At 40.0% G+C, this 13,281-nt stretch overlaps 1 pseudogene; it reads right to left on the bottom strand.

The window, feature by feature from the left end:
* Positions 1 to 7,483: 7,483 nt before the first annotated feature.
* On the bottom strand, positions 7,484 to 10,208 carry LOC120568527 (annotated as a pseudogene).
* Positions 10,209 to 13,281: the final 3,073 nt, after the last annotated feature.

The following is a 13,281-nucleotide window of genomic DNA, read 5'->3' on the forward strand; positions in this document are numbered from 1 at the left end:
CTTAAAAACAGAAGCTTATCCTGTCATGTTTAAATGGTGCTAGGGCTACGATTTTTTCTTTTTTCTTCTGATATTATCTCACATTCAACTTGACATGAAAACTATTTCCATTTGCCTATTTGTCGTACATCAAGACATACATTTTGTATCCGATGCAAGAGCCGATCGGAAGCCATTGTACTTGATATAACACACATGTTGTCATTGTCCTGTATCTTTAGATGAAAATAAGTGCAGAGTTCATGGCCGATGTGACTTCTGTGTCACTACGGTAAGAAAATAACTTCATGGAAATATGTGAATCCTACCAGAACTTAATGATGCTCAAACACTAAAACATTACGTCACATGTGTCAAACTCAAGGCCCGCGGGCCAAATCCGGCGCTTTAAATTTTGATCCGGCCCGCATATCAATTTATGTTCACAATAGATTTTGGCCCGCCTAGATGTGAGCCAAACCAAAAAGATGGGAAACTATTTTACAGACTGCAGTTGTGTGACACTTAAAGCAGAATATGGCAGATTTGCTGACTTTGAGGCTCAGGAATTCCCATAGAAGAGAGTTTATATATTCAGGCTGTGAAACAGGTTGTTGTTGCTAAACTCTATGATGGCTAAGGATCTTTTTTGCTGACTTTTTAGGGGTTTATGTCGACCAAACTGTTAGTGAGAAAGCTATATGAGACACAAATAATACAGTCAAAGGTGTTATTCAACTTTTCGGTTGAAAAAAAGCATGTCAAACATGTTTGGCCCTTAATGTGATTCTCATTTTCCAGTGTGGCCCTTTGTGAAGTTGAGTTTGACACCCCTGTATTACGTCAACCAGGTAAAGGTCAGTGACAACTTTATTTCCTCTACAGGCCAAAGATCTTAAACATGTATGACATTGTTTGTGCTACAGTGCGATGTATGGTGAACAGAGAGCGGGCAGTCAGGACTCTGATGTGTCATTTCGTCATGTTTACTGTATCGTTTGACAAAAATGAGCAGATCTTCTTTCTGTGTCAGCGCCATCAACAACAGCAGGAGTTCTTTCCATCTGTACCACAACACAAGGCCAGAACCCAGAGGCGTCTGTGGCCACTTGAACACTCTGGAGGCTGGAACCAGCTTCACTAACAGGCTGTTTAGCACACCGTGCGCCTGATTTACTAACACTAGCGCAGTTTGCGCTGCGTCTGTTTATGCGAGTTCGGTAATAGCGCACGCTATGCTTCCACAGTTTGCATAGTATTTATCAACGCTGACACCCATCAGCCAATCAGCGTCTTTCTCCACCCACTAGACGGTAAATTGCACTGTAGCGAAGCGGTACTTGTGCTATGATATGGCTGAGTGCAGACTGCGATATTCACACTGCTGATACTAGGACTGTTTGAAATGATCCTGATGCCAATATTTGTAATGTAGCGAGGAGTTTAACAACTGCTGGAATGGGATGTGAACGCTGAGTGGGAGATTCAATGTCATCTTTGATTTCTTCCAGTAACTCTAATATTGCACGGCTGCTTGATCTGTAACGCTAAATGATGTTGTGTTCACTGACAAAGTGTGATTCTTGTGTTAAAATTATTTTCAGCCTCGCCTATGTCTTCGTCTTGCTCAAATTGCTGTTGCCATTTCACCAGCAGCATATAAAGGTCTACGAGGAAACTCGACTGCGGCTGGTTTAGACCTGCTTTTAAGAGGCGGAGAATTTCCCTCGCAGAATAGAGGCGCGCTCTTACTGACAGTCTTTGTAAATACCACGGAATATATAATTAGGGGCACTTTGCGCTTATCCTCCCACCTTTTTGGGTGGAACTCCCACTTTCCCCACGACCCTCCCACGAACGCATATTGAAAGCGCAACTTGTCTCTTCTCGCTCATGTGGCAGACAATCTGCGATTTTACCCAAGTGCGCCCTGTTTGTAAATAGCCCGCATCGGTTACGTCCGTCTTTGCGACCAATTAGCGCCTGGAAACAGGCGCAAACGGCTTGATAAATCTAGGCCTGTGTATCATGTGAGGACACTCTGCTGTCGCCAGGTTTGTGCTCCTGTGGAGTCCGGTTTGGTTTCGGCCCGCTGACCTCCGACTGGGCCACAGATCCAAAGAAGGGTTGGACACTTGAGAAAAATGTGTTTGGAGTCGTATTAATATAACAAAAGCACAGAGACTAAATACACAAGATAACGAGGGTAGTAACGAGGTACAGGTGACATGAGGGCTCATGAACAGACAATCACAAAGGAGGTAAAACACACAAGGCAGGAAGTAAAGGCCTTTATATAGTTGTGCGTCGAATTGACGGCGCAGGGTCCGTAGCCTGACGTGCACCTCTCGAAAAATGTGACTACACGTGGCTTGGTAGCGTTGCATTTCCCCCGACTCATTTCCTGGTTCTCCTTCTCCATAAACAACGTGAGGGTTAACTTCTCCTGCTACAGATTTCCCAACGTGGTCAGAAAACAAAGAGGAGACACTTTGTTTCTCTCACTATGACTCTAGAGTTGCTACTCGCTCCGAAGCTAATCGCCGGCACTCTCTCACTTCTCCCTCTACCACACACTCCCCCCCCACACACACATGGGGTTCGACGCACACACCAGCGCACAAGTATAAACATCAGGCCACTTATGTAGGCTACGGAGAGAGCTCTTCGTGGAGCCTCCGCACAACTGAAGCATGAAAACCTACACAAGGATGGAAGTAGGAAAACAAAACAGAGAACACAGAAAGAACACGGGGAAAACATAACCATGAAGAAATAACAAGGAAACAGGAACACAGGGAATGAACTGACAAAATAAAACAGGAAGAAACACAACTATGACTTCACTAGTTTGAAGCAGTTGTGTGTTTTACAAAGTCAGAGTCAAAGTTTGATTCCTGATAGCAGCAGCAGCAGCAATATTTGGTCCATTAATTGACTCGTCAATCGATAGAAAATCAATCTGCTACTATCTTTCTCTTTTTACTGATGGTTTATAGACCAAATCAGCAGATGACTTGATAAAGAAAAGTAATCTTTGCTTTGTCACAAGTGATCGTCAGGGCCACGCTGAATCTGCAGACGCAGAGTTCAGCTGCTTTTTCACAGATTTTAAACACATTTAATAAAATAAATCTCAGAATGTTATCACATCTCCAACGCAAGCAGAACAAACAGTAAAAACAAAACTCAAAAATCCCCAGATTGTGTTTGGGTCTGCTGATGGTAAACTGAATCTAGTTTAGATTTATTTTGCTGCATTCTTGCATCCTATAAAATAATTGAATGGGAAGAGATGAAGATAAGAATCAGAATCAGAAGGAGATTTATTGCCAGGTAAGTAGCACTTACTAGGAATTTGTTTTGGTTGATGGTGCGTACAGTAAAACATATTCAAATTGTAAAAAAGACCATAGCAACACTCGCTCTCCCCCTTGAGATGATCAACCAATCGGTGACGAGAGTCATCGCTTTGATCTCCTGCCAATCACTCGCGCTCAGGCAGGAGAGGGGCACAGACCACAGCGGCTGTGAAACGGACTTTTCTTTCTCTTTTCTTTCTACTTTTCGGACTTGTTGAAGTGATGTGTGTAGCCCAGAACATAAGTCACAGGTTCTACTACCCCATTATCTGTATAAATGTTACAACTACGTTTATTCATACTTCAATAAGTGTTCTGCTAGGATGAAATAAACAAACTATAAATACAGAAACAAATAAAACGTACATATAGCTATATATAACATTAAGTCAGTGAGTGTCAGCCCATAAGTAGAAATAACTATCAGTATTAGGAGCAGCAGCAGCCACAGTAGTAGTAGTATTGCCTGGTAATAGTAGTATTTGGGATAGGTCTCAGGTTGTTAAATTGTATCCACGTTTCCTTCACTTGTTTCCTTCCTTCCCATCCCACAGAGGAAGCATGGGAGAGATGTGAGGAGAGAGGAAACAAGGAAATGTGTTTTAGAAGGATGAGACGTCCTTTCCTCTAAAGCGTAACGTGAATTTGTCAGCTGTTTGGGCGGAGTTAGCAGCGGCTTTCAGCTGCACGGCTTCCAGGAAGGCTGCTCTCTGTATCCTCGCTCATAGCTCCACGATGATCCCTCCTCCATCCTCGCTCCTCTGGGCAGGAATAAGAGCTTTGAGACGGCCTTCATGAAGGAGAGCCAGAACAACTTCTGGTTCCAGCGAGGACCGAGGAGATATCAAATAAGAGACTTGGGATTCACCCTTACAGTAAAGGCTGTGTGTGTGAATCAGTTTGTTGTTGCAGACACTAGGGGGCAGCAGTGTGAAGGAAATGTTCTACTTAGTAACAACAGTAGTTTCATTCAGATACTTTACTGCAGTAAAAGTACTGATACCACACAGCACAAATACTCTGTTATAGTAAAAGTCCTGCATTGAAAATGTTCCTTCAGTGAAAGTCTGTAAGTATCATCAGTGAAATGTAGTTTTGAAAGATAAAATGTCCCCTGTGACTGTTTTAATATTATATATTAGATTATTAATACTCAGCATTAATGTAACAGCAGGATTTTACTGTTGGAGTTGGTTGAGCTGGAGCTCATTCTGAACTTTTAACTGATGATTATTTTCATTCTGGATTCATCTGCTGATTATTATCTTCATTAATTGATTAATTGGTTTGTAAAAATAGTGAGAAAAGTTCACCACAAATTACCCAGAGCCCAAAGTGACTTCTTCACAATGTTTGTTCTGTCTAACCAACAGTCCAGACCTCACAATTATTACTCATACATTAACATTATTAAACACTAAATTTCAGAAAACTCGTAATACAAAAACTAATTGTCTTAATGTGGGTAATCAATTGGGGAGTTTCATGGTGATATCTATTAGTTAAAATATTAACCCTGTGTGGCCGGGTTGGCTCGGTTGGTGGAGGTGCACATATATGTAGGGGTTTGCTCCTCGTCGCAGCGGCCGCGGGTTCGGCTCTGACCTTTGTTGCATGTCATTCGCCCTCTCTCTCCCTTTTCATGTCTTCATCTGTCCTGTGGAAGTAAAGGCCTAAAAGTGCCTAAAAAAAATTCTTAAAAAAATATAATAACCCTGTAATCAAAATGTCAACATTTTTGAATCCTTATCTTTAAAGGTTTTTTTTCTAATACTTTGAGCCAGAAATCTCCACTTCTGTAGCACTTACATAAACCAATCTTTACACTTTCATTCCTATCTATATCCTGAAGTTTTTGTTCAGAGTATCTTTGTTCAGATATCATTCAGAGTCTGACTTTTACAACATTGTATGTATGCAAAAAAGCACATAATTAATAAGAAGATGCCTTATTTGCAGTGCAGACATTAACCACTGAGACATCAGATCTGAAAACAATCAATGTGTTGTTTTGGAGTTGTTTGTCATGTTTGTATGAGGACTTTCATCAAATCCAAGTGTAAACTGTAAAGTTCACCTTTGATGGCTAAAATCCCCATAAATAAAGTCCATGGACGTGACCTCCAGGTGGGTCATCATTGTTGCTCTCTGGGCTCAGTTAAACTGTGTGTGGGTAGAGGGCTCAGTGGAAAAAAAGGCTTCCAGACCACAAGAGAAAAGACACACAGCTGCAAAGAGGAAGAGGAGTTCCTGAGTGTTTACAGCAGCAGCAGATATGAATCTGTTCTCAGTGGTTATTAGAAATCATAAAAAACTGTTGACAGTGAATCACCACTTCCTTTCCTGCAGCAGACGGGCTGTGTGGGTTTCTGCTCTGCAGCCTTTCTCACATTAACAACACAATGACAGTTACAACCATCCACTCTGGTTAAAGGATCATTCCAGGAACTGGAGTTTGATTTCAGCGCTCAGTATTCAGAAAAATGTCTCATATAATAACTCATATTCAAAAATATTTAGTAAATAAAAAATATATATAAACGACCATGTGCTGCAGGCCTATTGACAAACAGAATAAAAATCCAATGTTTAAAAAATATAGTTCTGCTTATTTTTAAGATTAAAGCAAATTCATGTTTATTTTTCAGCAAAAATGAAAAGGACGTATGTATTTGCCAGTGTTTTCTCATATTTTCGACTTAAATCATGAATCATTATTAATTTACTACTAAAGCCAAATTCACAAAACAGTTGAAATTATGTATAAGAATGTGTAGTAATGTATCATTATTGTTTATTATAATACTTTATGATTCTACAGTATTTAACTTGAGAGCAGTATTTACAACAATAAGCGGTACATCCGTTATCATTGATCAGAGTGACAAAACAAAAACCACAAAGACAAAGAAGTCATCTTGTTGTTTCACCACCTCAAAAAACATCTGCATCTCATCTTCAAGCCCAACCAGAGCGTCCATGTTATCATGTTAACATGATACAACTAATGGGGGGGTCCCGGTAGCTCTCCTTGTGAAGTGCGGCACCATGTATCAAGAGTCCTGGGTTCCATTCCTTTTGCTGCATGTCATCCCCTCTCTACCCTGCATTTCCTGTTTCTCTCTATTGATATCTAATGAAGCAGAAAATACTTCAACAACACAATACCACATATTGGGAATGTGTGGGAAAGGATAATATTACTACTGATTCATATATGTGTATATATGTTTTATCTTTGTTTAGCTGTTTGATTATATTCATATCTTCCAAATCACTTGTAGGTGTCAACATACACGGCCAATGACGTTGTTTCTTTTTCTGATCATTTAAATCAAATTCATAAAAATATAAAATATCTACCAGACAGCTGATATATTTATGTTTAGGTTGACAACTACAACAAGTCATAATTGATATCTGTTAATACTGATCAAAGTGATAAATTAGATTAATTTATAAGATTTGAAGGTGAGAAAAGGTGAGCAGAAAACAGTCAGCGTGTGTTCAGGACATCTTGGGCGCCTGGATAGCTCAGTTGTAAAGTGCGGCTGTTTCAAGAGTCCTGGGTTCTATTCCTTTTGCCCCATGTCAAGCCGAAAATACTTCATCAACACTATACCACATATTGGGAATGTGTGGGAAAGGATAATATTGACTACTGACTTATATATAACAGCTGTGTGTATATATGTTTTATCTTTGTTTAGCTGTTTGCTTATATTCATATCTTCCAAATCACTTGTAGGTGTCAACATATACGGCCAATGACGTTGTTTCTGTTTCTGATCATTGAAATCAAATTCATAAAATTGAGGGTTCTTATAAAAGATAGAAACTTTAGATTTTTCAGTTTATTGAGAAAGTAACAATGAAAGAATTTGACAAAGATGTGCATAATGTATTAAAAAGAAACAAGAACAAAAGAAAATACTGTACACTATAAAATATCTACCAGACAGCTGATAATTCACATACATTTTCTATCAATATACAAGTCACAATTTAAAGAAAATATAAAATATATATATATATATATATATATATATATATATATATATAAGTATGTTTAGGATGACAACTACAACACGTCATAATTGATGTTATTGTTATTACTGATCAAAGTAATAAATTAGATGAATTTATGAGATTTGTTGGTGAGAAAAGTCGAGCAGAAAACAGTCAGTCAGCATGTGTTCGAGTTGGGCCGGTCCCTTGTTTCTGAGGCTCATCAGCAGAGAGAGTCCACAGCAGTACACCAGACTCTTCACTATCAGCTGGGTGTACAGCAGACAGAACAACTTCACTTGGTACTGAGACGGGACAGAAGCTGCTGGTGGAAGTGATGGTGGTGATGGTGGAAGAGTAGAAACCTCTGAAACAGAAAAGAAGTGAAAAGTTTGGAGTTGCAGTCAGAAATGTTAGTCCTCTGGTCTCTTTGACACCATCTCTACATGAAACTAAATCACTGCTGAACACGTCACCAAGCCTTCATTACCTTGTTCTGTTTGGGCCTCCACTGTTTGGGCCTCCACTGTACTAAGGTACTGAGACGGGACAGAAGTTGCTGGTGGAAGAGATGTTGGTGATGGTGGAAGAATAGAAACCTCTGAAACAGAAAAGCAGTGAGTAGTGTTGAGTTGAAATTATAGATAATAGAAAACTGCTTCACGCAGCAGAGTGCTTTTTGCCGCCCCCATGTGTCATGAAAAATGCTGCCCGGCGAGATGCCTGCTTCACTCATGACAAAAATTCTACTATTGCTATGATTGGTGTACAAAAGCAATAGTTTGCAAGGCAGCGGTAGAGATGGAGGAAGGAAGGAAAGTTAGAGGCTGTGTTCGCACTGTCCAACAAGTCCACCGCGAAAAACATTGAAAATATCCTATTTTGCCGGCTCCATGTAACCATAATATTACTGGAATATTCTGTTTCATTATTTAGCTTAAGAGATTATACCGGAATATTAAGTGCACTTAAACGTAGTCAGTGCTGAACACAATCACCGAGCCTTCATTACCTTGTTCTGTTTCGGCCTCCACTGTCCCCCCTCGTGCGGACGTTGCAGCGGTATTTATATTTGCTCTTCTCTTGCTGGTGGATCAACAAGATGGAGGCGGTGCATCCCGACTTTCTGATCTCCAGCTGCTGTCCCTCAACAGGGGCGGCGCCTCCTCCGAAAGGGCCATTCTCCTTTTGTCTTTTCCAGGAGAACTGGACCAGAGGAGGAAACATGGCTGAGGCCAGACACAGCAGGGCTCTTCCCCTCCAGGTGGGCTCTGGATGCTGCTGGGTACACGCTCACCACGGGCTTCACTACCGGCTCATCTGAAGTTTGACAGCAGCAACAAGCAGCACAGACACACATTCACACAGTCACCAGCAGCTTCCAGCACTGCATTCAGTCTGATCCTGGAAACTACATGGACTCTGATCACTAAACTACTCATCAATACAGCACAAAGTTCACTACATATACTGGATTCACCTTCATATGGAACACACACATCATCTCATGTCAGCACGGGTTAAATGGGGACTAAAGACAATTATGGACTAATGCACAAAGTCTATTCACTATAACTATTATTACTAACATAATAAAGTGATGACATTTTCCTTCATAGAATGGACAATTTCTTTCTATATTACAATACATAACAATTACTTTCACATTTAATACTTTTGCAATTTTGAAATATTACAATGAATATAACATATTTTAATATATATTGAAGGCCCAGGGCAAGCAAAACGCCACGTTGGGCAAGTAAATATAACAACAAAAAAGTTTTTAATAATTTATTTTTTAAATGTATGCGGTCAAAAACAGATAGAAATCAATGTAATTGTAATTATAACAGCCTCCATTTTCAGTATGAACTTTAACTCATCTATGACTCTGTTAATGATGTGTTCATACATTTTTTATAAATAACAAAAATAACAATTTATTTGAGTCTTAGTCCTTATTTGATAACCACTAATGAAAAACTATTCGTGTAGGAGCCAATAAAGATTGTCAAAATCATTTTAACGTCAAATAAATCTTACCATTAAACTGTGAATGATTTTTATGATAAATCAATATATCAGTAATTTCAGTTTTTTTTCACAACAGTTTCACCTTAATAATAAAATGTTCAGATTTTTATCAAATACTATTTATATTAAATGTACGCTGAGATACATAAAATATGTTTGTGCAGTTAATTATAAATTATTATGCATAAGTTATGTTTACTGTAATATATTCAGTATCTGTGTGTCTTCATGTATGAATATATCTTCCTCTGAAAGACAAATGTACCATCATCTAAAATACAATTGCATTTAAAAATGATTTATTAATTGTCCTAAACAATATAACTGAAGCTATACTCTTTACAAAATACATTTACTGACACATCAGTAAATCACATCAGATTATGTTTAACATCATATATTATCTTATTGCTGATTAACTGAAAGGGATTAAATACGGTAACATTTCTTTCTTCAAACTTTTTTAAATCAGATTAATCTCCTGCAGAAATAAAGAATAACTGGGGTTGTGCAGTGAGATTTAAACATGTTTTCAGGAACTATGAACCTTTTTATGTAACAATCTACATGGCTGCAAGAATTCTCTTCTAATGATGAAAAAACTAACATGTGAAGCCTGAAGCAGCAGAACCTCATTAAAACACATTTTCAACTCTGTTTATTCTTACCTGTGACAATCACTGTAGTTCCAGAGCCAAAGATGTAGTACCATCCGTACCCTCACAGTGAAACTGAGTGATACAAAAACCCTTACTGCTGTTGAATGTGTCTGCTGAGGTGAACCAGTCCAAATTATTAACCAGTATCATATTCCAGCTCCATGATGTGTTTCTTTAATGTTCATGTTAACATGACTGTTGTGTTGAGGAGAGTTATAAACATAATACAACTTTTTTTTTTTGACCGTTTTGGTCATTGATTACATGCCACTTTCCAACACAGTAATACAAGAGAGACCTTATTTATTGATATTGATTGATTTTAATATCGATTGATCCAACACTAAAGATTCTTTTCTACCTTAAAATAATGTTTCCAAAACAGTTTTCAGTGGTTCATTAACTCGTTCGAATGAGACATAAGAATAATGGTATCCAACCTGTAGGGGGACCGAAGAGGAAAAGTGCTTTGGTGCCTACAGTAAAGGTGCTGTTGACAAGTAGCTAATGCTAATGCTTGGTCTATAACATTAGCTAATTCTTGGTGGGTAACACAAGATTACAACATCGTTCAACACACTCAGTTATTTTTAGTATGATTGTTTTGACCACGGTTAACTCTGGGCTAACCCACAAATTCATCAGTAATGTTAACTGTATAGATAGACAACTAATCTAATGGCAATTTAGCCAGCTAGCGCACACCTGTCTCTGTCTGCTCAGCCCGGTCTCATGGAAGTTCGTGTAAATGTGACGTTATTTGAATCTATTGATACGTGTTCCCGGAGACCGTTTTGTTGTTTTTACGTGGTGGACAACACGTATAACGCGTAAGTAGCGTATTTCAATGGGAAGCATATTTCGGTGGCTACAGAACAAAATTGTAGGGAGTAATATAAAAAGCCGAAAATCCGGCGTAGGGAGGTTGGTCGGGTGGTGGATGGGTCAAACAACACAGGACTTTCACCGGGCGAGCGGATGGGCCGTACCGTTATGGCGCTTTGTTTCCGGGATGGCGTCCCTGCGTGTGGCGTTTTTGTCCGCGTGTTACTGTGGCGGCGTCTCCGGCGTTTAAAGTAGCCCTTTCCCGGGCGTTTAAAGCGCCCTTTCTCCGGCGCTTTAAGGCGCTTTTCTCTCCGGTGTTTAAGGCCCTTTCCCCGTAAGTTTTTTCCTAAACCCAACCTCCGCCATCCCCGTTATTGTGGGGCGTCCCCAGCGGGGGCCTTGCGTCTCGGGCCTCCGGCTTATGGAGCGTCGCTTTTTGGCGCCTCCGTCCTTTCCCCGGAAAATAATGTGACATTTACAGCGGAAAAAATAACGTGACAGTTACACGTAAAAATAACGTGACAGTTACACGTAAAAAACGAAAAACATCTCCGTGGAACACGTATCAATAGATTAAGAAAAACGTGGACATTTACAGCAACTGCCCGGGGAGACCAGGTTGGTCTGCTTCACTCTCCGGGCGCTGCAAGGCTTCAGTTGGGATAGGAGCTGACAACAGACACATCCACAGTCAGCCCCCAGCCAGACGGTCGGTAATTCTCTCATTGACCATAATGTTATTCATCCTCATTCTCTCTTGAGCCAAAACGCAAACGAAGAGTATTTTGAAACTGTGATTTCCGACTCATGTTTAATTTTTATCTACACAAATTATATACCAATACGTTTGCAAAGGCCTTGTGGTGTTCACGATGAGATCATTTCACTGATGCCACCTATAGTTTAGGCTGTCTGAGCCTTCTTTTCACAGGTCGCTCTCAGTGTCCGTTAATGGGAGCAGTCTAACAGCAGGTAATACGGTCGTTAGCTGATTACAGAGATCAAAGGGGTCTCTGCGGTCTTTACAATCATGGCCACTGATTAGTAAGCATGACGCAGCATTTTTGCCAGACAGTAGAATTGCAACTACAGACAGTAATATGAACATTAACAGAACATCACACACACACACACACACACACACACACACACACACACACACACACACACACACACACACACACACACAGACACACACAAAGGGCTAACCCTAAATAAAAGTTATTATAGATCAACTCCTCAGGCTTTAGACATCATCTTTTATCCTTATTCCAACAAAGACACTTTAAGGAAACCTTGACATCTTTTGAGTACACTCAAGCTCATTTAAGTCCTTGCTGTAAAACTCCCATTTTAACTTCTTAAATTGCTTAATATATATTGCAATTCTTCTTACATATTTAAAGGTAACTACCTTTTTTCTCCCATCTGGACCCCATTTCCCCATGCATTGCTAATAGACTGACGTGACCAAACATCTTTGAATTTGGTCCGGTATTGATCGAGATCCCAATGACGGGCCGGCGAGAACCAAGCTTCAATGTAACCTAATGGGGCAATTGTGCTGTCTTGCTTTTTATGCACTAAAAGTGATTTTTTTGCTAATGACAGACTCAGATTGTTAATGAAAGTATCTGACAATATACTCGATCTCAGGACGTTACTTTTTGTCTGAAAACAGCGGTGTGGAGAGTGGAACGCAACTCGAGAAAAAGGTGTTCAGGATGTCTGTTGTTTCAGAGTAGGCTACAGAAATCATAGGCTCCTGTTATCTAACCACAATTAAGGATGAGGTCGTTATAATTGATGGCCGCCTGTATTCACTTGAGCCAGAGGACAACGTTATGGACAAAGAGAGAGAGAGAGGAGAGAAGGGTGAAGCAAGCGGCTGGAGGGCCCGTAAGTGCTGTGCCCCTATATGCCCAAAGAATATGTTTTCAGGGGACGTCGACTGTGCTGCCAGATATCTGTGGTCTGGATGTGTCCAGTGATATACCTCGAACACAATGCTGTGTTACCACGTCAGAGGATTTCCCTCCTCTTATCACAGGGCTGTGAGACATGAGCAAATAAGAACGATTGTTTTATTGAAAATATTTTTACACAACACAAAACCATGGATGTATTATAGCCTAATGACCGCACGAAACACTGAGCAGCGCAGCCCCCTCTCTCCCTCGTCTGCTCTTCATCTGTAGCATATTCTTCATCCATAGAGAACCTACTCTGGTTCAAAATTAATACAGGGGCCATCCAATTATAACAACCTCATCCACATTGTGGAAATCTTTTGAATATTGAGCCATGGCACTGACAAAACCCTTTATATAACAGGAGCCTATGGTTTCTGTAGCCACTCCAACAACAGACATCCTGAACCCATTTTTCTCGAAGTGTGCGTTCCTGTCTCT

This window comes from Perca fluviatilis, chromosome 11, assembly GCF_010015445.1.
Source record: "Perca fluviatilis chromosome 11, GENO_Pfluv_1.0, whole genome shotgun sequence".
NCBI lineage: Eukaryota > Metazoa > Chordata > Actinopteri > Perciformes > Percidae > Perca > Perca fluviatilis.